An 8783-nucleotide genomic window follows, 5' to 3' on the forward strand; every position below is an offset into this window, starting at 1 on the left:
GGCTCCCCCGGGCAGAGCGCACTCATGTGCTCCTTGGGGAAGAGCCAGCTCTCCACATCCCTGTCATCTTCAGGAGCTTCGACCTGAGCTGGTGCGTTTTCCCTGCTGGCCATTTTCCTAAGCTCTGTAACAGAATATATTGTATGGCACAAGACAATAACAGAAAAAAAAAACCAAATTAAAGTGGTCTGTTATCTGCCAGTAATGCTACTACAGTATTAGTAATGTTGTGGAGTTTTTTCCAAAGTGGAAGCGCTGAAGATGGTTACAAAACAGGCAGCCATGCACAGCTGTAATGCTTGCACCACCCCAGCAGGAAAGGGGAAGCGGGGAGGGGTGCAAAAGGGAGAAAATTAGGGAAGAAAGGAGGCTCCTTTTCAACCGCTGTGGGATATTTTTTAAAAAACCTAACACTACCACACTGTATGAGCTACATGAACACAAGGCTGTATCTGTTTTTATATTAGGGAGCCTTGTGCCACTGAGGAATGTGTGCACAATTTATAGGAGCTATAAGCTCTAAGCTGTAAAATAAAAATCAACTCATCCAAGTCCAAATTCCTGTTTTTCATGGAAACTGCAATGTATGGTGGCTGTCTGAAGCGTGTATAAGGCGAGCTGTTACTATTTTTTGGAAACTGATGCAGTCCCATGCCTGGAGCTACAGTTGATTAGTTTGCCAGAAACAACCATTCATTAATCATCAACACATGGCAAAATAGATCATTTAAGATATACTATACTATTATAGAGCCTGCTTATTTATTTATATAGTGTCTTAAATGAGCACATTGATGAATAAAAGCATTTCAGCAAATAATTACAATTATCTTTGGCAAAGCAAGTATCTCTTGGTGTAAGTCAGATAAAAGTACTGGCCCAAACGCATGGCTTGAGCAGCCCTGGAATATATAATTGAATCCTTACCCAGAGTTTCAATCCCTTTTACTAAGAGGTGGTAGCTAGGAAATACAGTTCTGTATCACAGTCTGCATCCTGAGCCATTCCAAAATTCAGAAATGTTTGACTGAGTCCATCATAACAAAAAGCAGAGGTTTTGAAAAAGTCTTTTGAGATGAGGTTACAAAAACCAATCAAAAGTAAAGAAAAAGAATAACTTAAACATGGGAGAACCTTGTACAGTGCAAATGCCGGAGAAATTAAGCCAAAAAGGCAAGTGGAGGCAGGCAGCTAATAGGGAAAGCAGCAAGCATCCTGCAAGCATGCTACAGGTTACAAAACGTGATAAGACGTCATAAAATGGGAAGTATTCCGAGGTCTACATCAGCTGCAGTTGTATGTTTTTATGGCACTCAGTTCAAGTGCACACGATGGCTGGAACACGGCACTCCAGGAGCCTCCATGTCCCTTCTGAAGAGCAATTTGCAGTCAGCAAGAAGAAAGTACTACGATAGTTTTTGCTTCTTCAAGGGAAAATTTTATTTTTTTTCTTAGTCCTTTACCAAATCATGTATAGGCTGTCTTCATTTCTGATTGCATGTGTTGGACTCTCAAATCCTTCCTGCCTTGAGAGCTGAATACTTAGATAATACCTAAGAAATTCTGCTTTTTCAAAAAAAAGCCAGAGTTCTTGCAACCTCCTTTCTAACCAACAGCAACCATCAGAAAGCACAACAAAACAAACCAAAACAAAAACCAAAATCAGAATGTTCTCCAAATGTCAAATGTATTGTAGCTATTTAAGGCCCAGTGTAATTTCCATTTAAAAGGCAAAAAATGTAATAGTATTTGTTGATGAGTCACTTGTTAACAGAGTAGTCATAAGAAATATAACTGGCTTCATATTAGTGCAGATGAAAAAGAAGGAAGCATTTAATTTTGCTCTCAAAGAACAGCTTTTGGTGGAACCAAAGCGTTACAGATGAGACACAGTTTGGTGAGCACACGAAGCTGGCTGGCGAGGGCTTCTCAAGGCAATGGCAGGTTTCTCTTCTCACTTTGCACCCAGAAATATGAGTGGAGAGCCCCACCTTTCTCAGCATTGCAGATGACTTCAGATGGTGTTTGTGTTTTGACGTTTAAAGGGAATGTTTCACAGGGAAGAGAAGTCTTTCTCTAAAGATGTGTGTGTTATTTCTTTTAGGATTAGTCCTAAGTGAATCACAACCAACACAACCTTTTCCTACAGAAGCTACATTTTAAGAAGCGGTTAGTTACCCTTCTTTAGTAGAAGAAAGTAATTCTACCAGTACCACAGACTCCCACAGGCAGATTATCCACGATTCTTTATGGCATTCAGAAACAGGATTAACTGAAAGGTCATTAGCCTCTGGATACAGAAATATGCAGCAGGATATCAGGCCATAGACTTTTTTCTTCTAACATTTAATAAACCTGGAAGCTGCTAGTATGTTGGCAAATACAATCTCAAGTGCTACCTGATACTGGAAAGAATGGACAATTTATATGCTTGTAACTGTTTCCTATGTAGCTGCATTGGACTGAAACTTGAAGAACTTCGTGGCTCCACATGTTTTCTATTTTAATCTAACGAAACAGTAAAAATAAAACTTTGAAAAATAATGTGACACAATACAAGAGATATGTCTCAATATTTGCAAGGCTCAGTCTGTTAAGAGATGTCTGCTAGGACTGGTTAGTGTTTAATTAATAAATAATGGGGAATTCCTTTGGCAAAATGAAGGATACATGATTTATAGATTTTGTAGGGCAACTTTAAACTAAAAACATATTTCTTCTGTTGCTTATTTAGAACCTAAGCCACTAACATGTTTAGTTCTCCAGATTAATCTGATTTTTCCACAGATGTCCTCTTCCATCTCCTTAAACAGGGAATGAAATGTCTCTGAAATGTAGGTTTCACACCTGCAGAACATAAATTACACCTGAAAACAGCCTTTTCCTCTACATTCTATGAAAATCTAAGACCTCAAATAAGGTTTTAAGAGTTAGTATGAAAAGAGAGAATGAGACCCTGTTGTTCATTTTTTCTGATAATCTGTTGCTTACTATTTATTACAAAAACCAAACAAGTTGTGAATGAAATACATAGTTCTATAAAAATATATTATGACATGTAAGTGGCAGGACTGTCACTGCTTCTGCTGTCTTTACTGAAAATCTGCTGCAAGATGACTAACAGTGTAGCATCACTGCCGTATTTTACTGTGCTTTTGATGTAGTTAACAGCAGAAAACACAGTTGTTCAATCATCTTCACAATACTGACCTTGAACTACAATCAAAAAGATTTTTCAGAAGTGTGACATATAGAGGATGTGGAATATATCTGAATCTAGCTGTGAACCCCTTTGTTTTCTGAATATCATTCCATCTAATGACAATTTTAGAGACTGCATTGAAAAGCCACTCTGACCTAGACATGGTCAGTCTAGCCTGCAGCCTGCCTAGGGCTAGGGAGGCTCTTCAGACCTGTTGGCAGGAACGAGCAGAAACATCTTCAGTGCTGAATTATTCGACATGATCGATCCACCTGATAGTTTTTGTCCCAGGTTCAAATGACAGAGGGTAGGAGTTTTCTATCATTGAACATATGGCGCAAAGGGTTAGAGATTGAGGCTGGCAAAGAGAAGAACCATCCACTGCCACACACAAGGAAATCAGAAAGTAAAACTGACAAAATTTGCCTGGTTCTAAAAAGTGGCAAAAAGGGCAATGATAACACTGGGTGGAGATGTGTGTCTCATGGTTGCTTTTTGTTTTGTAGAGATCTATAACTCTCCAGGGCTTTCTTTACAGTAAAAATAACTGGTTGGGAAATTCTTGGCTGAGTCAGAAGAGTTTAATCAAGACGTTTGGAGAACCCATAGCACATGGGACTCTGAGGCAGAGGCAAAATCCTGGGTCATCCTGCAAGGCTACAATAAGGCAAACAGTTTTCTGAGAAGTCGCATTAGCTCTTTGATCAAGGCTTGCTCAACAGAAATTGGAACTTGCACAAATCTCTGTTCCTACTACATCTCACTTCTACAGGAATATGTATCAGCAACCAGAACCTGACAGGGATGACACACTGTTTACTGCTGTAAACAGAGATACAAAGTCACAGAAAAAACAAGTCAACAACAGCAACCCAAGAGTAAAACAAAAATCCCTTGAGGCTTAATATGAGAAAAAATATAAATCAGCGAGTTATGAGGAAATTAAATATGTTTGAACTATCTTTTTTTCAGAATGAACAGTTTAGTTCATTTACAATAATTTTTTCAATCACTACTCTTGCATACCAATCTTTTGAAACACTTTCTATACCTAACAAGAACTTAATTAGAAGTACAGGTCTGAAGAAGGAAGTTCTGAGATGACATTAAGAAAACTAAGTCAGAGAGAAGTAAAGAAAATAGAAGTAATGTCAACAGAACTGTTTGTGGTGAGACAGAGGGAAATAAAAGAAGGAGGGTTTGGAAAGGATGAAGCACACTGGAAATATCTTTTAAGTTATTAAGCATCTGCCTTTGTCTTGTGGTCTCTAAACGGTTTATTAAACCCTGGAATGGTTTAGCAGGGAGTGCACTATTTACAGTTGTCCTCTTAGAGTGGGGTTAGAGCTCTCCTAGTATGGATACTCTCTATATAAGATAGTATTATGTATTTCTTACACTCATAAAGTTTAAGTTATATACTCAGACATAGCAACAATACTTGAACTTTAGTTCTTTTCCAGTCTCAGTCCCTTTTGTGTGTCTGCCCACTGTGCAGCTCTAGGTGTACAGTGCCTGGTCTGTGATGCTCTTAACCCCCATGGACGGGTGACGGACATTGAAGCCACATCTTTGAGACTCACAGATGAAAACTCAGCTCTCCCAGTTTTTGAGAAGGGTAAGAAAGAAGACCCTGATAATAATTACAGGCCTGTTAGACTCACTTCAGTGCCTGGTAAAATTATGGAGAAGGTTATTCTGGGAGTTATTAAAAACCAGTTGAGAGACAACACAGCCATTGGTCATAGCCAGCATGGGTTCATGAGGGGTAAGTCCTGCTTAGCCAACTTATTTTCCTTTTATCACAAGGTCACCCATCTGGTTGACCAACGGAAGCCAGTAGATGTGGTGGGTTTTGATTTTAGCAAAGCTTTTGATACTGTCTCTCACAATATTCTTCTGCATAAACTGTCCAGCACACAGCTAGACAAGTCCATAATGTGTTGGGCGAACAATTGGCTGACAGGTTGGGCTCAAAGAGTTATAGTAAATGGGGTTACATCAGGCTGGCAGCCAGTCACTGGTGGGGTTCCCTAGGGTTGAATTTCAGGACCACTGCTTTCTAACATTTTTATGAATGACCTAGACACAGGAATCAAAGGTACATTAAGTAAGTTTGCTGACAATACTAAACTAGGAGGAGCTGTGGACTCCCTCAAGGGCAGAGAAGTCTTACAGAGAGATTTGGATAGACTAGAGTCCTGGGCAATTACCAACTGTACGAAATTTAACAAGAGCAAGTGTCAGATTCTTCACCTGGGATGGGGTAATCCTGGTTATATATACAAATTAGGGGATGAGAGGCTAGAGAGTAGCCCCGTGGAAAGAAATCTGAGGGTTTGGGTTGATGGCAACTTGAATATGAGTCAACAGTGTGCCCTGGCACTCAAAGGGGCCAACTGTGTCCTGGGGTACATCAAGCACAGCATAGCAAGCCAGCCGAGGGATGTGACTGTCCCACTCGACACTGCACTGGTGTGCAGTTTTGGGCACCTCAATATAAGGACATTAAACTATTAGAATGTGTCTAGAGAAGGGCCCCCAGGATGGTGAAAGGCCTCGAGGGTAAGACTTACAAGTTGCGGCTGAGGTCACTTGGTTTGTTCAGCTTGGAGAAGAGAAGGTTGAGGGGTGACCTCATGGCAGTCTACAACTTCCTCAAGGGGGGCAGCTGAGGGGGAGGTGCTGATCTCTCTCTGGTGACCAGCAACAGCACACAAGGAAATGAGATGAAGCTGTCTCAGCAGAAGTTCAGATTGGACATTAGGAAAAGGTTCTTCACTGGGATGGTGGTTGGTCACTGGAAAAGGCTTCCGAGGGAGGCGGTCATAGAACCAAGCCTGTCAGAGCTCAAGGAGAGTCTGGATGATGCTCTTAGTCATATGGTTTAGTTTTAGGTAGTACTGTGAGGAGCAGGGAGTTGGACTCGATGATCCTTATGGATCCCTTCCAAGTTGAGATATCCTATGACTCTATGACTCTAAACCAGACCAGAACTGACTGGCTTTTAAATATCATGGGAAATCAGGAGACTTTGGTCCATTTACACCAGTGGGGAAGCTGGATTACATTGTGACCTGTTTTTTTCCAGTTGTACATACATAGCAAATATGTTTCACTCGTACTTCATGAAACTATGCTTATGATACCTTGACTCATTCACTGTAACCATGATGCATTTTGAGCAGAGTCCCACATCTACTTCTGCCATATGACGTTCAGTCACTGAGAAACAGGCTCCCCAAAACCCTCGGATTGAGCTCAAGTACATTGTGCAATGGCTGAGAGCATTAGGTCCAGTCTGTTTTTCTCCCTCATGTTCCCATATGCCCTTGAGGTGATATCCTGTGTCTGCAGAAACTTCCCTGAGAGGACGTTGTCTGCCATAAAGATAGATGGGGTCCCTATTTCCCTTCACTTCTGGCTGACACTAGAATATGAGGATACCCACACCAGGCCACAGGAATCCCAAGGCAGCAATGTGGACAGGCCCTGGATAAAGGAGCAAGTTGGCTCAAGCCACGTACCTAGCACAGCACCATGATGTCAATGATGAAAAAACCTCATTTTCTCAGGTTTACAACCACCTCAGAGTTAAGATTAGGAAATATCCTCTTACTTGGTAATATTTCTACAGTACAGCATCTTGAGAATCTGGAGTTGCCTACAACCCTTCCAAAGACATTTCAGTGCTTTGTCAGTGAGATGAATGCAACCTGAGACATCCAAGAAGTGGAGATAAGGGCAGGCTGCAGCCAAGTACTGGATACAAGTATCAGTCATCTGTAAAGGAAGCAAAAAGACATGCAGAAGTTAGGAGATTATTGAACAGTTGAAAGAAAAAACCACGGAGCACAATTTTAGTGTCTGATTTGTGGGAAAACCATGTTTTAAAATACTTAATGGAAGTAAAGTTTCTGGCACAGTAGAAATCTGAATCTCTCTCTGCAAGAGCCTCTACAAAAACCAACAACTAAATATCTGGAGCATGTTAGGTATTGGTTAACTGTGATTCCAGTATAGTCTGAAGTATTTTGGGATTATTTTTTTTTACCTAATCAGAATGGTTCAACTTTCCCAATGTCATAATTTTGCATGTAGACCATTTAAGCCTTTAGCTTTACCTATTATTGCACTGTTCTTGCTAAACTGTTAGGCTGCACTTACAGTTTAGTTACATCAGTTTTGTATCTCAGCTCTCTATTACAAATGAGTGTCTCACACCAAGACCTTTTTAATGTATAGTTGTTTTTCTTTAGCCCTGAAGCAGAGCTGCTTCCTTACACCTCACAATTCCATTTTTCTAAACTGATATTCACTACTATTAATGCTGGAAGTCAAGAAAAACAAGAGACATAGAGTCTTCAAGGTACATAAGCAGTCATGCAAGCTACTTAATTGCTACACTGACCTCAATGGGAACAGTCAAGAATATATTATGCATGTAACTTAATTACCTTATTCAGTCAGAACCAAAACTCAAGAGGGGCTTACTAAAGACCTTTTAAAGATCTTTGATTAGAATCAGTGGTGTGGGATGGTGGAAAAAGAGATGAGCATTTCACTTGCGGTAAATTGCCAGTATCAAAAGAATCTAAAAGGGACAAGGAGGCAAGATGAAGCTGGGTTGTGGAAAACAAAATTAGCAGACTATCTTATGATAGAGTCCTCCTGGAATATTGAGGTAATGCTGTGCTTTGCTCATTCCAGATTTAGCTCCACGCTCAATAGATTAATAGATTAATAAATAGATTAATATTCCTACTGAAATAAAAAGAAGTTGCTGACTCTGAAGTCAGTGACTGGTATCATGCATTTAAGAGAAACCTACATTCATCATACACGCAATCCTATGCCCTTTGGAGGACTGAATTACAGAATTCATTATCCATCAAACTGTGTCTTCAGAACTTTGCTATTTAAATAGCTGATTCATTTAACCAGAGATCTATATTCAATTCTTGCTGTACTTTTTCATGTGTAGAATATGTTTCCCACAGCAACTTCATTTTTTTCCTATGAAATAAGAATTACTTTTGAATCAGGCTCCTTCCTTCAGTAAGACTCAGAACTGTACTGCTGAATACTTTAGAGCATCAGCATTTGCAAAATGACTTGTACCTGTCCTAGGTATACCGAAACGTGACAGGAAGGCTCACTGCACTTTCACTGAAGCCACTGGAGTCTGTTCAAAGACAATTACTTTGCCTCAGTAGATATGATTCAAGTCACAGAATCACAGAATGTTAGGAGTTGGAAGGGACCTCTGAAGATCATCCAGTCCAACCCCCCTGCCAAAGCAGGATCACCAGACCAGGTCACACAGGAACGCGTCCAGGCGGGTCTTGAACGTCTCCAGAGAAGGAGACTCCACAACCTCTGGGCAGCCTGTTCAGTGCTCTGTCACCCTTACAGTAAAAAAGTTTTTTCAGTGATAAGCTCTTCTAATTTTAAGGTAACCCGCAAAATACATGCCAAAACATTCTTAATGGATATGTATTTTTTTCTCCCATGTTCTCTTGTTATGATTTTTGTAATTCTTTTATATGTATATAAAAATATAAATATATTAAAACATATA

The sequence above is a fragment of the Mesitornis unicolor genome, unplaced genomic scaffold, assembly GCF_000695765.1.
Source record: "Mesitornis unicolor isolate BGI_N332 unplaced genomic scaffold, ASM69576v1 scaffold17064, whole genome shotgun sequence".
Lineage (NCBI taxonomy): Eukaryota > Metazoa > Chordata > Aves > Mesitornithiformes > Mesitornithidae > Mesitornis > Mesitornis unicolor.